Consider the following 5,000-nt stretch of genomic DNA (forward strand, 5'->3'; position numbering starts at 1 on the left):
CCCATCATGTGAGTCATTTTTGGCAACCAGGTAGAAAGATCAAAGGACAGCAAGGCTTCAAGCGGAAACGTCTCATTTAACCCTTTTAGACCGGGAAAGAATCTGTGTCATTTTTAGATTTCTTTGGCTATTCAAAAATAGCAGATCTGAGTGCCGCACTATGAGCTTGTAGATCTGCTTTTTTTTTTTATCGTGAAAATTTGTGCAAATCTTTGAAAAAATAATAAAAAATTTATGTGAACATTTGTAACTCAAATCTTTGCTTCGGGCGGGGGTCCCTGGAACAATTATGTTTTGAGATGTGGGTCCGCATTTTGGGGGTCCTTCAGATGAAACATACGTTTTTTCCAAAACATTAAAGAAGACATTAATTTTGTAGAATCCCCCCAGAAGCAAAGATTTGAGTTACAAATAAAAAACGTACGCTTAAAAAAAAAAACATATATTCAAAGATTAGCACAAATGTTCACGATTTTAAAATAGACAAATAGCAGATATACAAGCTCGTAGCGCGGCACTCGGTGCCGCGCTACGAGCTTGTAGATCTGCTATTTTTGAATAGCCTAAAGTATAAAATAATGGTTACGGCTAAAATCAAAAAATGACGCACAGATGCGTTCCCGGTCTTAATGGGTTAAAAACAAAACGTCACCCCACGCAGACCTACACCGATTGAAGCTGCATCTGCATAACACAGTAAGAACGTCTGTAATTAGAAGGTCTGCCCCGCCCCCACCACCCCGGTTCATATAGTTATAGTGCTGCTGTAATGTTTGTACAGCTAGACCTTTGATTTCTAAATGTTTAAAGCAAACCAGAAACGCCGCATTGTGGTTATATGTATGCCTCATCCCTGGGTACCAGGTGGACGTTTGTTCCATGACATTCCCGTCAGGCCTACTTGTTGTCCCTGAGATATCACGTTCATTGAGAAAGGGGACGGAACGTGAGGGTCCCAGTGACCTTGACCTTTGACATTCGACCTCCAAATTCTAAGGGGTTTCGTCCTTGAGTCCAAGTGGATGTTTGTGCCAAATGTGAAGAAGTTCCCTCAAGGCGTTGCCGAGTGATGTCACGTTCACAAGAATGGGACATATATACTGTACGTACGTACTTGGACAAGACAGAGTCCAATAGGGCATAGCAGTGGCGGCCATTTTCTGGTTCCACTTCAAAATACTCAATGCATTTTTCCCATTGACATTTCCAAAAATATTTATATCAATTAATTTAAGCCTAGAATCAAGCCATCCAGGGTCCTGGTGAATCATGACCATAAAACGTTTGATTCTGCGAAAAAACTTTTTTTAAAACGGCAAAACAAAGGGTATTTATTAAATATAGTATATAATTAAATATAAAATAAAATAAAATCACAGAAAAAAATGTTTTATGGTCATGATTCACCAGGACCCTGGATGGCTTGATTCTAGGCTTAAATTAATTGATATAAATATTTTTGGAAATGTCAATGGGAAAAATGCATTGAGTATTTTGAAGTCGAACCAGAAAATGGCCGCCACTGCTATGCCCTATAACGACGTAGCCAGTGTTGCCAGATCCTGTGAGGGAAACAAGCAACCAGGTCTAGGAAAACCAGCCCAAAAGAAGCGACTATGGGTCACATGAGTACTTTAACATATACATCAGCTATTTGAAAATAGCAGATCTACAAGCATGGAAATTATAATAAGCAGATCTGGCAATCCTGGTCGTAGCTCCCATGCGGATCTCTGACATCATAATGATGATGATGACGATGTCAGCCTTGCCCAAACATGGAGAGACGTCGGGACGTGGGTCGGGGACGTTCTGCATCAATTTCTATGTGCTTTGCATGATGGGACTTGTAGTGAGGTATTGTGTTGTAGTAACTATAGCTCTTACAGAGCCATGCTGTATAATGTCAATAGATAAAAGCACATGCACTCAGATTTCTGGTGTGTCGATGACGTCATATTGGTCGCGTTAGTCATCTTCACATTTGGGCACGGTTACAGCCCCGATCGTAGGCCTGTTGACCTGGTATTATGAAGTTTAATATTTCAGAAAATATAAAAAACATGCAGTATGTGAATGAAGGTCTGGACCAGGGTTGCCAGATCTGCTTATTATAATTTCCCCGCAAGATTTTATTTGAAAATAGCCGATCTTTACAAGCTCACAACACGTCGCATCGCGACGCGTTGTGAGCTTGTAGATCTGCAATTTTCAAATAACCGATGGTGTGAAAGTGCTCATGTAGCCCAATTGTCGCTTCTTTTGGGCTGGTTCTCCTAAGACCTGGTTGCTTGTTTCTCTCACAGAATCTGGCAACACTGGTCTGGACGTACATATTTGACCTATTCACCTGTTTCCTAGGCTTTCCACTTCCTATGTGTTTTCCACTTCCTGTCGATTTGATCCAATGAAATCCAATGAAACTGGTCAGATGACTAATGATATCCAATGAAATCCGACAGGAAGTGGAAAACACACAGCCTAGGAAACAGGTGAATAGACGAATCCATAGATACGCTGCCTGTGGGCAGCCATAGCTGCGGTGTCGCTATGGCTGCCTACAGGCAGCGCGTCTATGGATTCGTCTATACTGGCAGTGTGCACGAGAAATCGCTGAGAAGTGCACATACAATCACTATAAATACTATAATATACATGAACAGACAGACATAGATGTAGGTATACTGTTGTAAGTAGGGGTGTGCCGATACACTAATTTCACGAAACGATACGATACGATATTGGGCTCACAACTTCGATACGATTTCGATACGATACGATACGCACTTTTTTATTATGAAAATATATAGGGGGGAGAAAAAAAGCAAATGCAAACAAATAATTCTGTTTTGCATTATTCAGACATGCAAACTTGTAGCTTTTCAGCTACGATAGCCGTTTTGAATCCAAATAGGGCAATAGTGTGACACCTGACCAAAAAAAAAAACCATGTTGTCACCCTTTTCACCTCGGGGCTGTTTGCATGCCTGATTATTATTACTATAAAAAAAAATATATATATTCAAAACGATATTTTTTCCCCCCAAAACGATACATATCGTCACGAAAATGTATCGCGATATATTGCGGGACGATATATCGGCACACCCATAGTTGTAAGTGAAAAAAAGTAGCAGATCTACAAGCTCGAAACACGTCGCTTGAGGATCCGCAACTTTTGATACTTTTGTGTGACGCTGTAGGATGATCGAGTAGGGCGTTAGTTTACGAAAAAACACAAAGAGTTAGAATATGGAGATAAGAGGTTTCTGCCTCGACAGCAGCGATATGTAATATATGTATAGATAGATGTTTGTTGAAAGCTCTAATATATCTACTCTATAATGTATGAAGAATACAGTTCATTGTGCAGACTATACAGTATATAACACATTTCACTTGTACCTGACATCTTTTTCTCCACCTCTGAACGTTGGTGACTTGACGTTGAGCAATGCGTATGACTGTGTGTGCGTGTGTGTGTGTGTTTATGAGTGTGTGCGTGTGTGTGTGTGTGTGTGTGTGTGTGTGTGTTTTAGAGATCACACTAAAAGTGGTGTGTGCTCGCTCCAGGCGGAGCTGAAGTCTGTCGAGGTCAGACTTTTAATCAGAATTTTACAATATTGTTTGTGACAGGGGCGGGGAACGCAGCCAAACGCGTCAAACGTGTTTGATATACGCCGGTTAAAAAGGCCTGAGTGTCTGTCCACACCTGTGTGCCACTGAATCACCCCGTCGGCCTCCTCTAGTCTGTACTGAAGGGAGTTTTATTAGAGGCCCCCCCCCCCCCCCCGTTTGAGGGCCCCAGACGTCTTTTTTTTCTTCATCCCAATAAACGTGTGTCGGTGGAGCAGGATTGCTCATGATGCGATTATTATTATATTTGACTCATGCGAGAGCTTTTTCCTTTATGTTCTCATTCGGTCCACAGTGTTCACTCTTAACTTTTCTTTTGATATTCATCATGATTAAAGACCGGCCGAGAAAAGAAGGAGAGAAAAAAAAAAGAAATCCATACGGGGGCCCAATTGTGGCTTACTCACACTTTTCACACTGTGGTGCTGCTTGCTGTGTGTGTGTGTGTGTGTGTGTGTGTGTGTGTGTGTGTGCCCCGAGAGCACAAGGGGCAAAACTTTGGCCCTGGCCCTTTCGAAGCTGACTCGCCGCTCTCTCTCCCTTATTCGACTGGGGCAGGGCAGGGCCTGTGGAAAGTCCCTGGCTGGGAGAGAGAGGATGCATGCATGGGGCTGATGGGGGTGGGGGGCGGAGAGTCCTGGAATCCACTCTGTTTTCCTGGATCAGGAGAGAGGATGTGGTAGAAAACGAAGACTATATACCCTCACCTCACCCTCCTTAAAAGCTCCCTCACCCCCCCACCGAAAGCCACACGTTCAAACTCAACACATGCCGCGCACGCGTAGGCTGCGCACGCACGCACGCGCACACACACACACACACACACACACACACACACACACACACACACACACACACACACACACACACACACACACGTGCGGCAGAACTTCAGAGGTGAGGAGGAGAGAGAGTGTGGGTGAAACTGGTCTCTTCCAGTAAAAGGTACTTAGTCAGGACAACAGATGAGGGAGATGAAAAAGTCCAGGAGAATAGGAGGAGAAGAGAAGTGGGGGAATGAGAATAATAATTATTATTTATTAGTAGTATTAAGAATACTTAAATATGTGGGATATGATTCGTATAACACAGATGAGGGATATGGTTAAAGTCAATATCATACTGTGCAAGAAAAGTATGTTTTTAATACAATCTTTATACTGGTATAGTTTCACAATAACCATTACACATAAATGTGTTTTTCTCTATCTCTATACACAATTTTTTGTCACAAATGTCACCGACCAGAAAAGCACCGGATATATGCTTTTGTATGTATTTTAAAGGTAATGCAATACATTGTCTTAAAACGTTGTTGTTGGGGTCCAAAACAACCTCTGCGCTAGGACCCTGTAGTATTTGTT

Source organism: Gymnoscopelus braueri (assembly GCF_963280865.1).
Source record: "Gymnoscopelus braueri genome assembly, chromosome: 12".
Classification (NCBI taxonomy): Eukaryota; Metazoa; Chordata; class Actinopteri; order Myctophiformes; family Myctophidae; genus Gymnoscopelus; species Gymnoscopelus braueri.